We start from the raw sequence: 23,720 nt of genomic DNA, 5'->3' as shown, positions 1-23,720 counted from the left end.
ATACCTTATCAGCGGAAATTGAGACCCTAGATAAGGATACCATTTTATTGACCGTAGGGCATATAAAAGATGCTGTCTTATATATGAGAGATGCTCAAAGAGACATTAGTCTACTGGGTTCTAGAATCAACGCTATGTCGATTTCTGCTAGACGAGTCCTATGGATCCGGCAATGGACAGGTGATGCCGACTCAAAGAGGCATATGGAGGTTTTACCTTACAAGGACGAGGAATTGTTTGGGGAAGGTCTCTCGGACCTGGTCTCCACAGCTACAGCTGGTAAATCAAATTTTTTGCCTTATATTCCCTCACAGCCTAAGAAAGCGCCACATTATCAAATGCAGTCCTTTCGATCACAAAGAAACAAGAAAGTACGAGGGGCGTCCTTTCTTGCCAGAGGTAAGGGCAGAGGGAAAAAGCTGCACAACACAGCTAGTTCCCAGGAACAGAAGTCCTCCCCGGCCTCTACAAAATCCACCGCATGACGCTGGGGCTCCGCTAAAGGAGTCCGCCCCAGTGGGGGCACGTCTTCGAGTTTTCAGCCACATCTGGGTTCACTCACAGGTGGATCCCTGGGCAATAGAAATTGTTTCTCAGGGTTACAAGCTGGAATTTGAAGAGGTGCCTCCTCGCCGGTTTTTCAAATCGGCCCTACCAGCTTTTCCCCCGGAAAGGGAGATAGTGTTAAATGCAATTCACAAATTCAACAGGTGGTGGTCAAGGTTCCCCTACTTCAACAAGGGAGGGGATATTACTCAACCCTGTTTGTAGTCCCGAAACCGGACGGTTCGGTCAGACCCATTTTAAATTTAATTCCCTGAACCTATACTTGAAAAGGTTCAAGTTCAAGATGGAATGGCTAAGAGTGATCATCGCCAGCCTGGAAGGGGGGGATTTTATGGTATCTCTGGACATAAAGGATGCATAACTTTATGTTCCCATTTATCCACCTCATCAGGCGTACCTGAGATTTGCGGTACAAGATTGTCATTAACAATTTCAGACGTTGCCGTTTGGGCTTTCCACGGCCCCGAGGATTTTCACCAAGGTAATGTCGGAAATGATGGTGCTCCTGCGCAAGCAAGGTGTCACAATTATCCTGTACTTGGACGATCTCCTCATAAAAGCGAAATCAAGAGAGCAGTTGCTGAACAGCGTCTCACTTTCACTGAAGGTGTTACAGCAACACGGCTGGATTCTCAATATCCCGAAGTCGCAGTTGGTTCCTACGACTCGTCTGACCTTCTTGGGCATGATTCTGGATACAGACCAGAAAAGGGTTTATCTTTCGATAGAAAAAGCTCAGGAACTCATGACTCTGGTCAGGAACCTATTGAAGCCAAAACAGGTGTCAGTGCATCACTGCACTCGAGTCCTGGGAAAGATGGTGGCATCATACGAACCCATTCCCTTCAGCAGGTTCCATGCGAGGACTTTCCAATGGGACCTACTGGATAAGTGGTCCGGGTCACATCTACAAATTCATCAGTTGAACACCCTGTCCCCCAGAGCCAGGGTATCTCTCCTGTATTGGCTGCAGAGTGCTCACCTTCTAGAAGGTCGCAGGTTCGGCATTCAAAACTGGATCCTGGTGACCACGGACGCGAGCCTCCGAGGTTGGGGAGCAGTCACACAGGGAAGAAACTTCCAAGGTCTTTGGTCAAGTCAAGAGACTTGTCTTCACATCAACATCCTGGAACTGAGGGCCATATACAACGCCCTACGTCAAGCGGAGACCTTACTTCGTGACCAACCAGTTCTGATCCAGTCAGACAACATCACCGCAGTGGCTCATGTAAACCGCCAAGGCGGCAAAAGGAGCAGAGTGGCAATGGCGGAAGCCGCCAGGATTCTTCGCTGGGCGGAAAATCATGTTAGCGCACTGTCAGCAGTGTTCATTCTGGGAGTGGACAACTGGGAAGCAGACTTCCTCAGCAGACACGACCTGCATCCAGGAGAATGGGGACTTCATCAGAAAGTCTTCGCACAGATTGCAAGTCAGTGGGGACTGCCCCAGATAGACATGATGGCATCCCGTCTCAACAAAAAGCTACAGAGGTATTGCGCCAGATCAAAAGACCCTCAGGCGGTAGCTGTAGACGCCCTAGTAACACCGTGGGTGTTCCAGTCGGTCTGTGTTTCCCCCTCTTCTTCTCATACCCCAGGTGTTGAGAATAATAAGAAAAAGAGGAGTGAGAACAATTCTCATTGTTCCAGATTGGCCACGAAGGACCTGGTATCCGAATCTGCTGGAAATGCTCACAGAAGATTCGTGGCCTCTTCCTCTACGACAGGACCTGTTGCAACAGGGGCCCTGTCTGTTCCAAGACTTACCGCGGCTGCGTTGTACTAAGTCCCCTATCAGGGTACTTGGTCTGTGACCTGGCTAAGCTTGGCATTAGCGATAAGGGCACGTTGGGGGCTGTCTCCAAACAACTGTCTACCTAAACTGGCTCTTTGTGGGTTAATTGTACCTAACCTTTTCTGTGTGTGTGCTGTCACATTACATTATGTCAGGCAGAGCGTGCGTGTCTTGTACCGCAGAGTGTTCCTCTTCACCATGGGCCTCACTACTGGGTACTCGGGGTTCACAGGCTAACAGGGCTGAACCAGAATGGGTTAATTCTCTTAAGGGAATGATCTCATCTCTTTCTACAACATTGTCCCACAATGAGAAAGAGACGCAATACTTAATACAAACTGTGGATGAGTTTATGAACAGAGACTCAGTCCCAAAAACAGCATCTCTGTCAAAGGGAATAGAGTCTCTTATAGAGGCGATCAGAGATGTTCTGCATATTCCCGATAAGGTGTCAGAAGAGAGTGAAGAATCTTATTTTAATGTAAAAAAGCAGTCCTCAGTCACTTTTTCTGCGTCAAAGGAATTGAATACCCTGTTTGAAGAATCATGGGTTAATCCCAGCTCCCTAAACAATTGCTCTCATCTTTTCCTTTTCCTCTGGAGGATAGGAAAAAATGGGAAAATCCACCGATCGTGGACGCATCAGTCTCTAGGCTGTCACGTAAAATTGTATTGCCTGTTCCTGGTGCAGCCTCCCTGAAAGACACGGCTGATCGTAAAAATTGAGGCTACACTCAAATCATTGTACACAGCTGCTGGGGTGGCCCAAAGACCCACTATTGCATGTGCATGGATCATTAAAGCCGTTGCTAAATGGTCAGGTAACCTAATTGAGGGGTTGGATTCCTTATCTAGGGGGGTTGTTGTCTTAAGGTGGTCATCCACTACTCAGACTGGTCTGAACTGCAGATAGCATCAGATTTCTCTTGAACTCTCCCGGGAGCGTCCCGGGAATCGGATCAGACCCTGGCTTTAATTTTCATTACATTCACTTCAGATATATCTGATGCAATATATCATGTGCCAGATCGCATAGATATATCTGATGCACACATGCTACATGTGATTGATCTGATGCTGCTGCTGCCACTGTTCCCCCTCTTGGTGGGTGGGAGTGGTCAGGGAGATGCCAGACAAGTGACGCTTCAGATGAATCTGATTAGATACATCTGAAGTAAAAAAAACAATCCGATGTGCACCTGTTTTCTTCAGATTCAGATAAATAGTTGGGGCAGCCTCAGAGATCTGTAGTTCAGACATATCTGACACGGGAGTGAGCATTGGATCTGAAGAGCCATCCAATGTGACACTTTTCTTCAGATATGACGGTCAGATGCATCGAAATCTGAAGAAAACTGCCCAAATCTGACTAGTGGATGGGGGCCTTTACTCCTGCAGCATATACAGGACTCTGCAAACTTTATGGTGGATGCCATAAAGGAAATAGGAGTGCTTCACGCACGCACCACTGCTATGGCAGTGTTGGCACGCAGGGACTTATGGCTACGCCAGTGGACTGCTAACGTGGATTCCAGGAAAGGCATGGAAGCCTACCGTTCACAGGAGAGGCCTTGTTTGGAGATGAATTAGACAAATGGATCTCCACAGTTACTGCGGGTAAGTCTACGTATCTTCCTTCTGCAGCCCCCCCAACCAAGAAGACTTATTCAGCTTCTAAGTTACAGTCCTTTCGGACGGGCAAGTTCAAGGGTAAATCCAGAGGTGCTTCTACGTCCTCCAGCGGCGCAAGAGGTAAACTACGCAAACCAGCAACAGCAGGTGCTCAGTAACAGAGCTCAGGCTCTGCTTCCTCAAAGACTTCAGCATGACTGTAGACTGCAATGCCTGGAAGGCTGTCAGGTGGGAGCACGCCTACAATTCTTCAGTCAGATCTGGTCAAGTTCGTTCCGGGATCCCTGGGTCATAAATCTTATTTCTCTTACGTCCTAGAGGATGCTGGGGACTCCGTAAGGACCATGGGGTATAGACGGGCTCCGCAGGAGACATGGGCACTATAAAGACTTTAGAATGGGTGTGCACTGGCTGCTCCCTCTATGCCCCTCCTCCAGACCTTAGTTAGATCCTGTGCCCAGAGGAGACTGGGTGCACTGCAGGGGAGCTCTACTGAGTTTCTCTGAAAAATACTTTTTGTTAGGTTTTTTATTTTCAGGGAGCACTGCTGGCAACAGGCTCCCTGCATCGTGGGACTGAGGGGAGAAAAGCAGACCTACTTAAATGATAGGCTCTGCTTCTTAGGCTACTGGACACCATTAGCTCCAGAGGGTCGGAACGCAGGTCTCGCCCTCGCTGTTCATCCCGGAGCCGCGCCGCCGTCCTCACAGAGCCGGAAGATAGAAGCCGGGGGAGTATTAAGAAGAAAAGAAGACTTCAAAGGCGGCAGAAGACTTCAGATCTTCACTGAGGTAACGCGCAGCGGTAACGCTGCGCGCCATTGCTCCCACACATGCACACGCAGCGGGCACTGTAAGGGTGCAGGGCGCAGGGGGGGCGCCCTGGGCAGCAATATAAACCTCAAGGGACACTGGCAGATGGATTAGATACTGCAGAGGCAGTATATTAAAAAAAAACGCCAGTATAAATAATTTGAGCGGGACTGAAGCCCGTCGGTGAGGGGGCGGAGCTTGATCCTCCAGCACTAACCAGCGCCATTTTCTCCACAGCACACTGCAGAGAAGCTGGCTCCCCGGACTCTCCCCTGTTGAACACGGTTACAGAGGGCAAAGAAGAGGGGGGGGCACATTTAATTGGCGCAGTGAGTGTATATATATTTATATAAGGCGCTGTACTGACTGGGATTTTATTCCAGTGTCAGGTGGCGCTGGGTGTGTTCTAGCATGCTCTCTCTCTGTCTCTCCAAAGGGCCTTATTGGGGGACTGTCTCCATATAGATTTGTCCCTGAGTGTGTGGGGGTGTCGGTATGTGTGTCGGCATGTCTGAAGCGGAAGGCTCATCTAAGGAGGAGGTGGAGCAGATGATTGTGGTGTCTCCGTCGGCAACGCCGACACCTGATTGGTTGGATATGTGGAATGTTTTAAATGCAAATGTGTCTTTATTACATAAGAGATTGGACAAAGCAGAGTCCAGGGATAAAGCAGGGAGTCAATCCATGGCTTTGACTGTGTCACAGGGCCCTTCAGGGTCTCAGAAACGTCCCCTGTCCCAACTAGCAGACACTGATACCGACACGGATTCTGACTCCAGTGTCGACTACGATGATGCGAGGTTACACCCAAGGGTGGCCAAAAGTATTCATTATATGATTATTGCGATAAAAGATGTTTTGCATATCACAGATGACCCCTCTGTCCCTGACACGAGGGTATGCATGTTTAAGGAAAAGAAACCTGAGGTAACCTTTCCCGCATTTCATGAGCTGAACGCGTTATTTGAAAAAGCTTGGGAAACTCCTGACAAAAAACTGCAGATTCCCAAGAGGATTCTTATGGCGTATTCTTTCCCTGCACAGGACAGGGTACGGTGGGAATCCTCGCCCAGGGTGGACAAGGCTTTAACGCGCTTGTCCAAAAAGGTGGCGCTACCGTCTCCAGACACGGCAGCCCTCAAGGACAGGAAACTACCTTAAAATCAATTTATACACATACGGGTGCTTTGCTCAGACCGGAAAAAGCGACGGCTTGGGTTTGTAGCGCTGTAGCAGCTTGGACAGATACCTTGTCAGCGGACATTGATACCCTAGATAGGGATACCATTTTATTGACCTTAGGTCACATTAAAGACGCAGTCTTGTATATGAGAGACGCTCAGAGAGACGTTGGGCTGCTAGGTTCGAGAGCCAACGCCATGGCGATTTCTGCTAAGCGAGCTCTGTGGACCTGCCAATGGACGGGTGATGCCAACTCAAAGAGGCATATGGAAGTTTTGCCTTTCAAGGCTGAGGTTTTATTTGGGGAAGGTCTCGCGGACCTAATTTCCACAGCTACTGCGGAGAAAAATTTACTTTTTTACCTTATGTTCCCCCACAGCAGAAGAGAACACCACAGTATCAGATGCAGTCCTTTCGGCCGCATAAGTCCAGAAGAGGTCGGGGCTCTTCCTTCCTCGCCAGAGGTAAGGGTAGAGGGAAAAGAATGCCTGCTACGGCTAGTTCCCAGGAGCAGAAGTCCTACCCGGCTTCTACTAAATCCACTGCATGACGCTGGGGCTCCACTGAGGGAGTCCGTGCAGGTGGGGGCACGTCTTCGACTCTTCAGCCACGTTTGGGTTCAATCAGACGTGGATTCTTGGGCGATGGAAATTGTATCCCAAGGATACAAGCTGGAATTCGAAGAGGTGCCTCCGCGCCGATTTTTCAAATCGGCTTTGCCAGCTTCTCCCCCAGAGAGGGAGATAATTTTAGCTGCAATTCAAAAGCTGTATCAACAGCAAGTGATTGTCAAGGTTCCCCTAGTTCAACGGGGGAAGGGGTACTATTCAACCCTGTTTGTGGTTCCGAAACCGGATGGCTCAGTCAGGCCCATTCTAAACCTAAAATCCCTAAACCTGTACTTGAAAAAGTTCAAATTCAAGATGGAATCGCTCTGGGCGGTTATCTCCAGCCTGGAAGGGGGGGATTTTATGGTGTCACTAGACATAAAGGATGCATACCTGCATGTCCCCATATATCCCCCTCATCAGGCGTACCTGAGATTCGCTGTACAGGACTGTCATTACCAGTTTCAGACGTTGCCGTTTGGGCTTTCCACGGCCCCGAGGATTTTCACCAAGGTAATGGCGGAAATGATGGTGCTCCTGCACAGGCAGGGAGTCACAATTATCCCGTACTTGGACGATCTCCTGATAAAAGCGAGATCGAGAGATCAGTTGCTGAAAAGCGTGTCGCTCTCCCTGAGAGTGCTGCAGCAACATGGCTGGAATCTAAATCTACCAAAGTCACAGTTGGTTCCAACAACTCGGCTATCTTTCTTAGGCATGATTCTGGACACGGAACAAAAGAGGGTTTTTCTCCCGCTGGAAAAAGCCCAGGAACTCCAGAACATGGTCAGAGACCTGTTAAAACCGAAAAGAGTGTCAGTCCGTCTATGCACTCGCGTACTGGGGAAAATGGTGGCGACCTACGAGGCCATGCCCTTCGGCAGGTTTCATGCGAGGACATTTCAGTGGGACCTTCTGGACAAGTGGTCCGGGTCCCATCTTCAAATTCATCAGAAAATAAGCCTGTTCCCCAGGGCCAGAGTGTCTCTCCTGTGGTGGCTACAGAGTGCTCACCTTCTAGAGGGTCGCAGGTTCGGCATTCAAGACTGGGTTCTGGTGGCCACGGACGCGAGCCTCCGAGGATGGGGAGCAGTCACACAAGGAAGAAATTTTCAGGGAACATGGTCAAGCCAGGAGGCTTGTCTACACATCAACATACTGGAATTAAGGGCCATATACAAAGGCCTACGACAAGCGGAGAATCTTCTTTGCGTCCTACCGGTACTGATTCAATCAGACAACGTCACAGCCGTGGCTCATGTAAACCGCCAAGGCGGGACAAGGAGCAGAGTGGCAATGGCGGAAGCCACAAGGATTCTGCGCTGGGCGCAAAATCACGTAAGCGCTGTGTCAGCAGTCTTCATTCCGGGAGTGGACAACTGGGAAGCAGACTTCCTCAGCAGACACGATCTCCATCCAGGAGAGTGGGGACTTCATCAAGAAGTTTTTGCAGAGATAACAAGTCAGTGGGGACTTCAACAAATAGACATAATGGCGTCACGCCTCAACGAGAAGCTTCAGAGGTATTGTGCCAGATCAAGGGACCCTCAGGCTGTAGCGGTAGACGCCCTAGTGACACCATGGGTGTTTCAGTCGGTCTATGTATTCCCTCCTCTTCCTCTCATCTCCAAAATATTGTGAATCATACGAAGAAAAAGAGTGCAGACAATAGTCATTGTTCCAGATTGGCCTTGAAGGGCCTGGTATTCAGATCTTCAGGAGATGCTCACAGAAGATCCATGGCCTCTTCCTCTCAGGCTCGCGGGACCCGTGCTGTATCGCGATCCGGCGCGGAGGGGGGGAGGCGGGACGCGCTGGACACTGTGGCAGTACTAGATCACCAGGCCATGGGTGCAGGTCAGGTTTTCTTTTAAAACCTTTATTGTGTGTAGCCCGCAGTACCAGGTGGTTTTGCCAGCAGAGGGGATAAGGCTTAGACCTGGAGCCCCAGCCGCAGGGCGCCATTTCCAGCAAATGTTCCCGCCCTGGAGCTGCATATCTGTCTCTCCCTCACTCCCTGTCAGTGTTTGGGCGCCATTTCTCTCAGCTACACTGTTCCTGGGACTGCTTGGGTAAATCCTCCTTTGTAAAGCCGCTTGGTTGTCAGCGCTGTGACTTTACATGACACTTAAGTATTCTACATGTCAATTAGACAGTGTTAGTTAAGAAAGAGTGCATTTAGTCAGGGTTCTCTGGTACAAGTACCCTGTGATATACCTCCAGTTCTTACTGTGCAGTGTTATATCTATTGATTACAGAGCTATATATATATACTAGGTGCTTCATCGCGCCCTACGGGCGCTCTTCACACCGTCGCAAGGGGCTACGCCCCCTTAACCCTTGCATGCCTTTCTGGGGTTCAATATTTGTATTATATGGAGTATTACCTGCATTCCTTTGTTAGTGGTTAAATATTGCACAATGAAAGGGCGTGCGATGGTGAAGGAGGCGCAGCCCCTTGCGACGGCGTGAACAGCACCTGCAGGGCACGATGTACAGAATGTAGCGGGTGCGGGGGGGACTGCGGATGGTGTCTGTAGATGCTGCGGGTGGAGGGGAGGCAGAAGTGGGGGTGGGGCCCGGATGGGGAAGGTTCGGGAGGTGCTGCGCGTGGGGGAGGGGCAGAGGAGTGGGGGATGCAGATGGGGGAGGGGTCCGGAGGCACTGAAGGTGGGGGAGGGGCAGGGGTGCCACGGGTGGGAGAGGGGCAGGTGTGGGGATGTTGTGGATGGATGAAGGGTTCCGGAGGTGCTGTGGGATGGGAAGGGACGGGAGTGCCGGGGGTGGGGTAGGGGACCGCAGGCACCATGGGTAGGGTAGGGGCAGGTACGGGTGTTGCGGCGGATGGGAAAGGAGGTCCGGAGGTGCTGCAGGTGGTGGAGGGGCAGGTGCGGGGGTGCCATTGGTGGGGGAGGGGTGGGTGAGGGGGGGACCGCTGATGGAGGAGGGTGTCTGCAGATGCTGCGGGTGGAGGGGGGCAGGTGTGGGGGGAGACATATAAGGGGGGTGAATGGTGGAAGGGGCCTGGAGGTGCTGTGGGTGGTGAAGGGGTGGAGGAGTGGGAGCCACGGGTGGTGTAGGGGGTCTGGAGGCACAGCATGTGGGGGAGGGGTGGAGTGCCGCATGTGGTGGAGGGGAAGGTGCGGAGGTGTGGTGCATTGGGGAGAGGTCTGGAGGCGCTGCGGGTACTGTATATGCCATAAAAGGTAGTTGGAGGGTATGCAGTAACAGGGCCAGGACAGGGGTGACAGGGTCAGTACAGGGTTGACGGGGCCAGGACAGGGGTGACAGGGTCAGAACAGGGGTGACGGTGCCAGGACAGGGGTGACGGGGCCAGGACAGGGGTGACGGGGCCAGGACAGAAATGATAGGGCCAGGATAAGGGTGACAGGGCCAGGATAAGGGTGAAAGGGCCAGGATAAGGGTGGCAGGGCAAGGCCAGGGGTGACAGGGACATGACAGAACACAGGGCAAGGGAGAGATTGGTATTAGGGACAAAACAGTGGTGTCTTACCGGAGTCACTGCTGCTGGCTGCTGCTGTTCCACTCCAACCTGTTGGGATCTGCTGCTGCTGGAGACTTGGCATGGCTGACTCTCTCAGGCTGGATTCCTGCTTCCTCTGCCCGTCCGCATCCCTCCCCCCCTCCTCAGTCACACACGGCAGATCTCGCGCAGCTGCTGGGCACTGTGGTAAGGTGAGACTGGAAATGACTGGTTAGCCCCCAGGAGATGCTGCGGCTGGAGGGAGGAGGGGGTCATAGCATGCACGTGGCGCGGACCTCACGGCTTCCGGGCACTGTGGTAAGGGGAGACTGGGAGTGACTGGTTAGCTCCCAGGAGACGCTGCGGCTGGAGGGAGGAGTGGGTCAGAGCCTGCAAGCAGCTCGGATTTCTGTAGCGCTACCCGCCAGCTAAAGTGTGTGAAGGAGCTGGGTGCACCTCACTGCGGGTGGCAGTGCTGCAGCTAGCGGTGGGGTTGCTGGCGCTGGAGATAACAGAGGCAGTACGGAACCTGCACAGCGGCAGGTGCCCCACTAAACTGCAGCTAAGAAGTGTGGAGTGTGCTAGAAAGTGACGCTCCTCCGCACCAGAGAGACCCTGCTGAGTATGCCGATGTGGGGGGTCAAGCACACAGTGAGCCGGTGCCCGTCTGTCTGTATGACATACCCCTCACACACCCCCATACCTCCCAAATGTCCCGATTTTCGCGGGACAGTCCCATTTTTTGGGGTCTGTCCCGCTGTCCCACCCGCGGGTCGCAGTGTCCGGCGGTGTGGGGGGGGGGGGCAGTTGGAAAGCTCCTGTACTCGCTGTTCTGCTTAGCAGAGCAGCGGTGAATAGTGGAGACAGAGGGAGAGGGGGCATCAGGGGGTACGGATTAATGGGGGGGTTCCAGCAGCAGAGCCGGATTAAGGTGGGGGGGGGGCAGGGGATACGTACCGTTGGCCCCACAGTTTTAGGGGGCCCCCCGGGTGGAGTAGCTCTGTTCCAGCTCAGAAGCTCCCCCCCCCCGTCCTGCCAGCAACAGCGGCAGCATTTGTGCTACAGTCAGCACACGCTGCTGCATATTGGCAGGTCTGTGGTGTTGCAGGGAGGCAGCAGCCTCCCTGCTTTCTTCTCCCTGTGCGGGTGTGTAGGGGGGAGCGACCACCTCCTCTGGATTTAGGGGCCAAAATCCCATCAAAAAAATAAAAATAGAAATTTGCATAAGGGGCGTGGCCACGCGGGCCGCGATTAGGCCACGCCCCTAACCCACAGCAGGCACAGCAATGAGATAGGGCTCCCCTGTCACAAGTGCCCTGGGCCCCCCGGACTCATAATCAGCCCCTGGGAGCATGCCAGCAGCTCACAGAGCGCTGGGCATGCTCCCTCACTGACGAAAACGGGGCCCTCCCGTGAAGCCACGCCCCCTTTTCGTCGAGTGTGTTTCCCTCCTTCTGCCTGGATAAAGCTCCTGCAGAAAGCTGGGAGGTCTGCACCCCTGCCTGTGCCATGCCCAATGCCCATGCTATCTGCTTCTGCTCCTAGTCTCCTGTAGATTTGGCCAGATCTCTGTGACTCATTTGACTAACTCCGCCCAGTGTTGTAACTCCGCCCAGCGTTAGCAAATGAATCACAAGGTCACAGAATAGGGCTATTATATAGGAGATAAGCTGGTCCAGTGCAGTATTATTGTTGGTAATAACCTCTGCATTGTATAACTGTGACTATATGTGTGTGCATTAGCTTGTTGGGTGATTTACATTTCGTGCCTCTCACTCCACTTGCTATCCCTATATTCTATGACCTGAGGGGGCTTGGTGCATCAGGTTTTATAATAATATAGGATATTCACAAGATATACTCTAATACGGATTTTTCTCTGTGATTTTAGTCACCATATCTCTCCTATATCCCTGCTTGTGCTGACTACACTGCGCAGGGGTTTGGGCAAGAGGTATTGTGCTGCTGACAATTGTACTGTATTACCTGATATTGCAAGTTATATCATGTCTGCTTCTGAAGGTAACGGTTCTGGGGCTGAACACACTGCCGGTGTTGCCGAAGCCACAGATCCCTATGAGGAGAGTATAGCAGCTGTGAGCTCTGGTTCTGGGGGCTCCTTGCCCCCCAGTGGGACTGTGGCAACGGGGGCCCATAATGACCCACCGTGGGCTACTTTCTCCACGCTTCTAAATACACTAGTTACTAAACTAACACCCCCTATGGGACCTCCTATGCCGGTTCAACCGTATGTGGTCCCCGCAGCTAACCCGTCGTGGGCGGATAACTTGTCTGCTCAATTGAAGAAGTTGAACCAGTCCTTGACTACTAAAAAGTCTGACCCTCGCTCGCCTAAGACCAAGGGGTCCTCTAAGCGAGCTCTTACCTCCTCACAATCCACTGCTGTCACTGACACCTCGTCTGATGAAAATGGCGCTTACACTGACCACACAGATTCTGACACAGATACTGCTGATGGGGAGGGTAGTTCACATGTGGATGTTTCTGATCTTTTGGAGGCTATTAAGTTGATTCTACAGATTACGGATGATCCCGAGCCATCCGTCCCTCCTAAGAAACCAGATAGGTTCAAGCGTCAGAAGGTGGTTAAACAAGTTTTACCTCACTCTGACCACCAAGTGGATATACGTCAGGAACCCTGGGGAAACCCGGGAAAGAAGTTTGTGCCTCAAAAGAAGATGCTATCCCCTCGCGCCAGAGCTGTCTTAAAATTGGGAAACGCCTCCTCCAGTAGACTCACATGTGGCTAGGATGGTGGTTTCCTCAGCTCTACCTGTCACTACCGTCACGTCTCTAAAAGAGCCTACGGATAAATGTGTGGAGGGTTGTCTGAAAGCGATTTACACCCTCACGGGTGCTGCACAAAGGCCCACTATTGCAGCAACATGGGCTGCAGAGGCTATTGAAGCATGGGCCCTAGAGTTGGAAACTGAAATCTCTTCTGACCATGCTAGACAATGCTTGTCATATATTGTCACATCTTCTCACTATATTAAAGAGGCGGCTTCTGATGCCGGTATTCTAGCAGCCAAGGCCTCTACTACATCAGTCCTGGCTCGCCGGATATTGTGGCTGAGATCCTGGTCTGTGGATCTGGGCTCTAGAAAAACCCTGGAGGTACTCCCTTTCAAGGGAGATATTCTGTTTGGGGAGGACTTAAATAAGATAGTGGCTGACTTGGCTACTGCCAAAACTGCCTGTCTGTCAAGTACCGCTCCTTCTGTGTCGAAGGCTAAAGGTACTTCCTTTCGCCCCTTTCGTCCTTCGGGTAAAGTAAAAGGTCAGGCGTACAACAAGCAGGCCCGCACTTCCAAACCTGGTAAGCTGAAGCCCAAAAGAGCCTGGGCTGCCCGTCAGCCAGCTTCCAAGACGGATAAGCCTGCCGCATGATGAGGCGGGCCTCCCCCTGGGGGATCCCAGGGTGGGGGGCCGGCTTCTAGAGTATACCCAGGAATGGTTGAAGACCACTTCAGATGCCTGGGTACGGGAAGTCGTCACTCAAGGTTACGCCATTGCCTTCAAAAACTGTCCCCCTCATCGATTTTGCCTGACAGACGTCCCGTTGGACCAGACAAAGGCAAACACTCTACATTCGGTGGTACAGACCCTCTTGGATACAGGAGTCATAGTACAGGTGCCTCTTGCTCAGAGGTGTACTATTCACCGCTGTTCCTAGTCCCGAAACCGAATTGGTCCTCCCGGCCCATTCTCAATCTCAAGGCGTTGAACAACTTTCTGAAGGTCTCCAAGTTTTGTATGGAAACCCTTCGCTCTATAGTTCTGGCCTTGGAACCTGGGGATTATATGGTCTCCCTGGACATACAGGATGCTTACCTGCATATTCCTATAGCAGTGTCGCTTCAGCAGTACCTGAGGTTTGCGGTTGGCAACCTCCATTACCAATTTCGGGTGTTACCTTTTGGTTTGACCACGGCTCCACGAGTCTTCACCAAAGTCATGGCGGTAATGACGGCTGTACTCCGCCGCCAAGGGGTCAGGATCCTACCGTACCTGGACGACTTGTTGATCCTGGCAAATTCCCCAGAAATTCTCCTACGTCATCTGGATCTGACTGTCCGATTTCTGCAAGCCCACGGGTGGCTCATCAACTTGATGAAATCCTCCTTGGTCCCTGCTCAGAGCATGGTGCGCCTGGGAGCATTATTGTACACTCACAACCAACGGTTGTTCTTGTCTCAGGAGAAAGTCCTGAAGCTTCAGGACAGGATTCGTTGCTTCCTTTCTCGTCCGCAAGTGTCGATACATTCAGCGATGCAAGTGCTAGGCCTCATGGTGTCGGTATTCGACATGGAGTATGCTCAATTCCATTCTCGCCCCCTCCAGAGGCTAATTCTGGCCAAGTGGGACGGCCTGCCTCACCGGACCAGGTCTCGCATGATCTCATTGACTCCGGAGGGTCCTCTGAGACTGTGCTGGTGGCTCCAGGACAAACTGTTGTGCAGGGGTCGTCCCTTCTGGATATCCAACTGGGTCCTGCTGACGACGGATGTCAGTCTGCGAGGTTGGGGCGCAGTGTTGGAGCAACACTCCCTTCAGGGTTGGTGGACCAAGGAGGAGTCTCTCCTCCCAATCAACATTCTGGAATTGCCGGCGGTATTCAACTCATTGAACCTGGCCCGGCATTTAATACAGAACCGACCTGTTCAGGTTCAGTCGGACAACGCCACCGCAGTGGCTTACATGAATCATCAAGGCGGCACTCGAAGTCGCTTGGCAATGAAGGAAGTATCACGGAATCTTCAATGGGCGGAACGCCATCTACCGGCCATATCTGCGATATTCATTCCTGGGGTCCTGAATTGGGAAGCGGACTTTCTCAGTCGTCAGGACGTACACGCCGGAGAGTGGGGCCTCCATACAGAAGTTTTTCAACTCCTAGTGGAAAGGTGGGGCCTTCCAGACGTGGATCTGATGGCGTCTCGAAACAATCACAAGTTTCCGGTCTTCGGAGCAAGAACAAGGGATCCTCAAGCAGCGTTCGTGGATGCGCTGGCGGTTCCATGGAAATTTCGGCTGCCGTACGTGTTCCCTCCGGTGTCACTCCTGCCAAGGGTAATTCGGAAGTTCAAGCAAGAAGGAGAAATCCTGCTTCTCGTAGCTCCAGCGTGGCCCAGACGGCACTGGTTCTCAGACCACCAGGGCCTCTCGCGAGAGTGTCCCCTTCTACTTCCACAACGACCAGACCTACTCGTTCAGAGCCCCTGTGTCTACCAGGACTTGGCCCGGCTGGCTTTGACGGCGTGGCTCTTGAAGCTTCCGTCTTTAGGGCTAAAGCTTTTTCTGAGTCGGTCATTCAAACTATGCTGCGGGCCCTAAAACCGGCTTCTGCTTGGATTTACCATAAGGTCTGGCATTCTTACTTTGTGTGGTGCGCATCTAACAATTATGACGCTTCCAAGTTTAGTATGGCCAAGCTTTTGGCTTTTCTTCAGCAGGGCCTAGACTTAGGCCTGCGTCTGGCTTCCCTCAAGGTTCATATTTCTGCCTTGCTGGTTTGGTTCCAGAGAAAGATTGCGACCTTACCTGATGTACATACCTTCACTCAGGGTGTGTTGCGAATCCAACCTCCCTATGTCCCGCCTGTGGCTCCTTGGGATTTGTCGGTGGTTTTGGAGGCGTTACAAGAGTCTCCGTTTGAACCTCTTGAATCGGCTGACCTTAAGTGGCTTTCTCTTAAGGGGGTGTTTCTGCTGGATTTTGCCTCTGCTAGAAAAGTGTCGGATTTGGGTGCCTTGTCTTGTAGTTCCCCATATCTGATTTTCACCGTGATTGGGCAGTTCTTCGGACTCGTCCCGGGTACTTACCTAAGGTGGTTTCTTCGTTCCACCTTAATCAGGAGATCGTGGTTCCGGCCTTTGTCTCTCCTGACTTGTTTCCCAAAGAGCGGTCTTTGGATGTGGTACGGGCTCTCCGTATCTATGTGAGGAGGACTGCTTCCATCAGGAAGTCTGATTCTCTCTTTGTTCTGTTTGGTTTTCACAAACGTGGCTGGCCTGCTCACAAGCAGACCATGGCCAGATGGATTAGAATGGTGATTGCACATACTTATGTGAAGGCTGGTCTGTCCGCTCCTGCTCACATTAAGGCCCATTTTACTCTGTCCGTTGGACCTTCTTGGGTGGCCCGCCGTGGTGCGACCCTTGAAGAATTGTGCAAGGCGGCTACGTGGTCCTCAGTGAACATGTTCATAAGGTTCTATGCCTTCGATACTGCCGCTTCCCAGGATGCTTTCTTTGGACGCCGGGTTCTTGTGCCTGCTACAGTGCGTCCCCTCCCATAAGGAACTTCTTTAGGACATCCCCAATGTCTATCCTTGTGGAGCCCAGTGTACCCTGCAGCAGAAGACAAGATTTATGGTAAGAACTTACCTTTGTTAAATCTCTTTCTGCGAGGTACACTGGGCTCCACAAGGCGCCCACCCTAACGCACTTAGCTTTTTTGGGTTGGTATGGCATTAGCCGCTGACACTTTCTCCTGTGGTGAACATGTGATGTATGTGGCTACTAACTGTTGTTGTTTCTTTTACCTGCTACTGCATTGGGCTGGTTAACTAAAAACTGAGCTCCTGTGCAGGGAGGCGGGGTTATAGAGGAGGCGGCGCTATGCATTCTGGGAACAGTCAAAGCTTTTGAGCCTGTTGGTGCCTCGGATCAAGATCCTACTCTACACCCCAATGTCTATCCTTGTGGAGCCCAGTGTACCTCGCAGAAAGAGATTTAACAAAGTTAAGTTCTTGCCATAAATCTCGTTTTTGAACCTCAAGTCGTTGAACCCATACTTACGAGTGTTCAAATTCAAGATGGAGTCTTTGAGAGCGGTGATCTCAGTGTCTCTGGCTATCAAGGATGCGTACCTTCATATTCCGATCTGGCCGCCTCATCAGGCATATCTACGGTTTGCACTGCAGGACTGTCACTACCAGTTCAAGGCCCTGCCATTTGGTCTCTCCATAGCACCAAGGGTGTTCACCAAGGTGATGGCAGAGATGTTTCTTACTTGGAAGGCGGTCACACTGTTGGCTTTGGCATCTGCTAGATGTGTGTCTGAATTGGGGCATTGACATGCAAGAGCCCCTACTTTGTTTTCCATGAGGATAGAGCTGAGCTCCGTACGCGTTGGAAATTTCACGGTCCTTAGATGTTGTGAGGGCCTTGAAAATATATGTGAAGAGAGCTTCTCGTCACAGGAAGTCGGACACTCTGTTTGTCCTTTATGATCCCAACAAGGTTGGGTGTCTTGCTTCTAAGCAGACAATTTCTCGCTGGATCAGGTTTACTATCCAGCATGCTTATTCTACGGCAGGCCTGCCGTGTCCAAAATCTGTTAAGGCCCACTCTACTCGTAAGGTGGGTTCTTTCTGGGCGGCTGCCCGGGGTGTCTCAGCTTTGCAGCTTTGTCGAGCAGCTACTTAGTTAGGATCGAACACGTTGGCTAAGTTTTACAAGTTCGATACTATGGCCTCTGAGGACCTAAAGTTTGGTCAGTCTGTTCTGCAGGAACCTCAGCACTCTCCCTCCCGTATTGGGAGCTTTGGTACATCCCCATGGTACTAAATTGGACCCTAGCATCCTCTAGGACGTAAGAGAAAATAGGATTTTAATTACCTACTGGTAAATCCTTTTCTCGTAGTCCGTAGAGGATGCTAGGCGCCCGCCCAGTTCTTTGTATTCCTGCATTGTTACTTGGTTCAGTATTGTTGTTTCAGCTGTTGCTGATTTGTTCCAAGTTGGTTAGCTTGGCTTTCCTTCTGTTATGTGTGGGCTGGTGTGAATCTCACCACTATCTGTGTTTTCCTTCTCTCGAAGTATGTCCGTCTCCTCGGCACAGTTTCTAGACTGGGTCTGTTAGGAGGGGCATAGGGAGGGGTCATGCCCACACTGTTAAATTCTTAAAGTGCCAGTGGCTCCCAAGGGACCTGTCTTCACCCCATGGTACTAAATTGGACCACAGCATCCTCTACGGAAAAAGGATTTACCAGTAGGTAATTAAATCCTATTTGTATACCTGACCAGCATTGGCAGGCTTGTTAATACTGCTGGAGACAGGAATGTAAACATGGTCTTTCCATCTCCTGCTGCCTAATATCTTTATGCGTAGACTTTTTAAATACTTTAAATATTGTACACACAAATGGCAACTTGTTTGGTACTGTCAGAAAAAAAAGTTGCTACGTGCAATCAACTCGGAATGACCCCCATTATCTTTACACTCTTGCTGAAAACCTTGATCAGACCTACTTTTATACAAGGAGAGAAGTTGTGATTTCATCGATACCCGCTAACCTTGGTATTTGAGGTAAAATTGGAAAACCTCTGGTTTCATCCAAGATCTAGACTGGTCTAAGATAATTAAATGCCTAGATAAGTGTTTTATGTGTGTTATAATGGTACCAATGTAAAGAGAACTCAAATGTAAAATATTTAGCTAAAAGATAAGCTCAATTAACCAACCTGAAATGTCAGCACTACAAATACGAGCTTTAACAGTCGTGACATTTTTAAAGTCTTGGAACATAAAATGTGAAGAGATCGGTTGAAAGCTTTTTCAGCGTCTAAATTGGACTGCAGTTTTGGAGTGGTTGCCAATTTTAATTGCATCTGTGGTTCTTCCTGTGTTGTCTCTGGTTTTTTTACCATCCTACGGTATCCAATTAGCCCCGTTGCAATTTCGGGCGCTAAAAATGGCCTTATATTGCAATTAATGACCAATGGTCATTATAGCGGTATCCAATTAGAGGCCATTTTTAATGGACAAAACTGGACCCGCAAGTGCACGAAAACACATGGGATCAGGGATAAGTCATTGTGGTTCCGGCGGCTGCTTATCCGGTATTATACTTCGTGTGTCTGAGGCACACAAAGCATAATACCCAATAAGTGTCAGCATCAGGTCTAATGGGACATCCCCAGCAATCCTATTAGCAGCAGTAAAGTGTCGCTACTAATAGGATCTGTACTTTGGTCTTTATGGATTAAAGCAGGCAAGACTTAATTTAAGCAGATGGCTATTAGGTTTACTCCAATTTGATGCCCCTTAATAGGGAGACTGGCCTATGACTAGTGCAGTTGTGGTTATGTTTGCCTTCTTTATGTAATACTTAATATGTGCTTACTTCTCTTATGTCCTAGAGGATACTGGGGTTCCATTTAGTACCATGGGGTATAGACGGGTCCACTAGGAGCCATGGGCACTTTAAGAATTTGATAGTGTGGGCTGGCTCCTCCCTCTATGCCCCTCCTACCAGACTCAGCTTAGAAAGCCCCTGAAGAGTTTTCTGCATTTATTTTATATGTTTGTTAATTTTCAGGCAGGGCTGGATGGCACCAACCTGCCTGCTTCGTGGGACTTGGGGGGGCGGGGAGGACTGGCCCAACATCTTGAAGCGTTAATGTTCTCGTTCCCCGCTGACAGGACACTGAGCTCCTGAGGGAACTATTCGCAACCCCCCCCCCTTCCCCCCACGGCGAGCATACATTCTCGTAGCACGCCACCACCACTAACAGAGCCAGAAGAATGAAGCGTGGGGAGTACCAAGCCAGTGTTCCGGTTAGCGGGGCTCCGGCAATTATGGCGGCATGAGGGTACGGAGATGCACGGCTTCTAACCGGGGTGGAATGCGTCTCCAGACACTACACAGCTGCGTCTCCGTACACTGTACACAGTACCCACACTGGCAAAAACAGCCTTAAAACGGTTTTCTCTCCATTTTAAGCACCAGATTACCTCAGCCAGTATAAAAAAGCGGGAAGACAGAGCGCCATTGAAGGGGTGGGGCCTTCATTATGAGTGGATCCAGCAGCTCACCAGCGATATTTTCCCTCTGCAGTAGACACAGACGCTGACTGACGGATGCGCAGCTCCTTCGGAGTGACTCCAGTTTACCTCAGCGGTGCCAGGGGGAGCGATTATTAGTGTACTAAGTCCCCTATCAGGGTACATGGTCTGCATCCCAGCTAAGCTTGATAATAGCGATAAGGGAGCGGTGGAGGCTGGCTCCAAATAACGCTGTGTCTCCCTGGAGGGCTCTTTGTGGGTTAATTGTGTTTAACCTTTTCTTGTATGTGTGTGCTGTCACATTTACATTATGTCAGGTAAAGAGTGTGTTTCTTGTACAGCGGAGTGTTCCTCTTCACCAGGGGGCTCACTACTGGGTACTCAGGGCAGTGCACCTTCCCAGAATAGCGGGGCTGAACTGGAGTGGGTTAATTCCATTAAAGAAATGATCTCCAATATTTCTACGAAATTATCCCGCAATGAGAAAGAGACGCAATACTTAAGACAGACTGGATGAGTTTATGAATAGAGACTCCGTCCCCAAACCAGTATCTCAGTCCCGTCCTATTTGTCTGCAAAAACGATCTCTGGCCCATATCCTGCAGTCTGACTCTGACGCGAGGAGGGTTGAGGTGGATTTGGAGGGGGGAGATGCTACTCTGTCTCAGGGAATAGAGGCTCATATAGAGGCTATCAGAGATGTTCTGCAAATTCCTGATAAGGTGGTAGAGGAGTGTGAGGACTCTTAATGGCTCCTGGTGGACCCGTCTATACCCCATGGTACTAATGTGAACCCCAGCATCCTCTACGGACTACGAGAAAAGGATTTACCGGTATGTAACAAAAATCCTATTATTCCATGAAATATTATTCCCACATAGAACAATCACATTGAAACATGCAACAATCCCTTTCTAGGTAGCTGTAAATCAACTAAAGACAGCAATGGAGTGTGAGTAAAGGGCCCCATACACTAGAACGATATGTCTGAGGCTGATGTCGTAAGCAATTTCCCTTGAACTCTCCCGGGAGTGGTTCCATACGATTCCAAACGATTTGGTACATTTTGCATGCGATATATCGTATGCGATCCCAGCCATGCCTGCCGGAACCGACGTATCACGAGTGCAGCACTAACGATCTAGGGGAGCCGATCCGACCCTTACAGGAACGCGCATCGGATCGGAAACACCTCCAAAATGCCAGATTTCACCCGATATATCAGCCTGAATGCCCGAAATTGGCTGAAATTGGGCATTATTGTTCTAGTGTATGGTGCCCTTAAGAAGCGAATAGATAACTCCCCTCATTACATTAACTCCTAAAGGCTGTACTAACAAGCGCCTAATAACACTGTGGCTGCAGATTACTAGGGCACTTTGACCTGTGTTTTGTGTAAAAATGACCTGTAGTGTGCTATCTGCATGCTGCCAAACGCCGGCCTCAGAATCATTCTGCTTACAGCTTAACGTTAATAACATGCTAATAAGGAGCTGATACACATTTCTTATCTTTATTTTTAAAGTGTTTTATGTTTCGTTGCATGTCACACCCCATTTTGTTTGGACATGAAAATGTTATTCCACTGAAAATTGGTCAAGGCAATTCCTAAGTGCTCTTCTCAGCTAATTTGCGCCTTAACTCTGGGATTCGGTAATATGGCAATGAGTAGTTTATGCCAAAAGGAAACCTCGCCCTTGGAGTCGGTCCTATACAGCCTAGCGTAGACCTGATGAGTGTACGGATTAATGTCTTTGGTGATAGAGGGGAGCGTACTCCACTAGTGTTTAATTTGGTAGTAGCTCAATCGTGCAGATTCTGGTAATTCAAATTTAGATTGACGGAAGGGCGTTATCACTGATCCGTCAAGTAAATCACTCAGTTTGGAGAGGCCATATATGTGCCATCGGGAAACATTCAAATTCGGAAACAATTTCACCAGGGCACGGAGAGATAGTGATGTGAAGGTTGGTGGAACGTTAGCAAGTTTTGCCACCAATTTGTCCCATATTCGTAGCAATGCATGGGTAGAGGGGAGTATTGATAAATAAGATGGTCAAAGACTCTTAGGGGTTTTTAATATATAATGTACATGCCGCTCTCTCCAGACACGCCCACGCCAGTTCGGGATTAATAACCCCATATGCCTTTAGGTGCGCCAAGACGGACGCTTCGCGGTAAAGGGTGAGATCTGGCATGGCCAGTCCACCCAAGTTCTTGGGTAGAACCATCCTTGAACGGGCTATCTTAAGGGGCCGGGATGCCCATATGTATTTGATCATAATGGACAAAAATGTATCTAGATATCATTTAGGGAAGGAGTAAGGTACAGTTCGAAAGAGGTACATTAAGTTGGGAAGAAGAGACATTTTAAACTCTCTCAGTTGCCCTAGCCAGGATATGTCATACAGCACCGAGGATCTGGTGAGAAGAAACAATGAAGTGAGGAGAGGTATGAGGTTATTATCGAACACTGCATCTACATTGGGGAAAATATAAACACCTAGATACTTAATTGATAAGGCTTGCCAGCTATAAGGATACGCTGACTGAAGGGCAGTGAGGGAATCAGAAAGGTTAATTGGAAGGGCATCCGTTTTTGACGTATTATGTTTGTAATAAGAAGCCTTGCTATAGTTATCTAGTATAGAGTGCAAATGGGGGAGGGACATCATAGGGTTGGTTACAAATAAAAGGACATCATCGGCAAAGAGGCACAGTTTATGTACAGATTGTAAAGCTGGGCATAATAACGGGCAAAAAGGTTTGAAATATCTAGTGGGTTTGAAATTTTGGACCCAGAGGGGGAAGTTAAACATTTTATCCTATTCCAAGCATGTTGGACCCGTAACTGCCGGGCTAGTAATTTGCGCGGTCTATTGCCTGCTATGTAAAACCTCCTACGCAGTCTGTTCAGTGCTTCTTGGGTGCGTGCCATTAAAAGTTTTTGCAATTGACCCTGTAAAGTGGCAAGTTCTTTACGAAAAGGACGGGGATGGGAGCTGTTTGTTTTGATACTCTAGACACTTCAGTTTAGCTTCTAGGTCTGATTGGAGTTTAGCTGATTGGCGTTTAAGTAATGCACCCGCTTGAATGACCGCACCTCTAACTACCGCTTTTAAGGCGCACCAATGATTTAAGATGGACGTGTCTGAAGGAGCATTGGACATGAAATAACCTGAAATACTATCCTCAATCATCTTCCTAGCAGTTTGATTAGAGAGTAAATAGGGGGACAGTCACTATGGACGGGGTGGGAGATATTGGCGGTCTTGATCCCAACGGCTAAGTATTGGGGCATGGTCCGACCATGTGATGGGGAGGATATCTATTTAATGGATATGTTGTAGAGTCCATTTGTCACAGAAGGTGAAGTCTATTGATGAATCTGAGTTATGTACAGGAGAGTAGTAGGTGTAGTCCCTAGCGGAGGGGTTCTAAACCCTCCAGGCATCGTACAAATCATATTCATTCAATAGGGCCCTGAACCCAGCAGAATGCTTGGATGGAGGGGCCAATCTCAATGAGGCATATCGTGGGGACTTATCCAAGGTGGGATCTAAGACCAGAATAAAGTCTCCCATGACCACCAGTGAGCCTGATCGCTCGCTAGTGTTTTTTTGCAGTCCAGCGTTCGCATAGTTGCCGCTCACCGGGGAGTGTATTTTAGCTGTGCAAGTGTGCGATCGCATGTGTAGCCGAGTGGTACAAAAAAACTTTGTGCAGTTTCTGAGTTGCCCAGAACTTACTCAGCCGCTGCAATCACTTCATCCTGTCTGGGGCCGGAATTTACGTCAGGAACCCTCCCTGCAAACACTTGGGCA

The sequence above is a fragment of the Pseudophryne corroboree genome, chromosome 8 (genome assembly GCF_028390025.1).
Source record: "Pseudophryne corroboree isolate aPseCor3 chromosome 8, aPseCor3.hap2, whole genome shotgun sequence".
NCBI lineage: Eukaryota > Metazoa > Chordata > Amphibia > Anura > Myobatrachidae > Pseudophryne > Pseudophryne corroboree.
Note: the sequence above shows the minus strand (reverse complement) of the source record.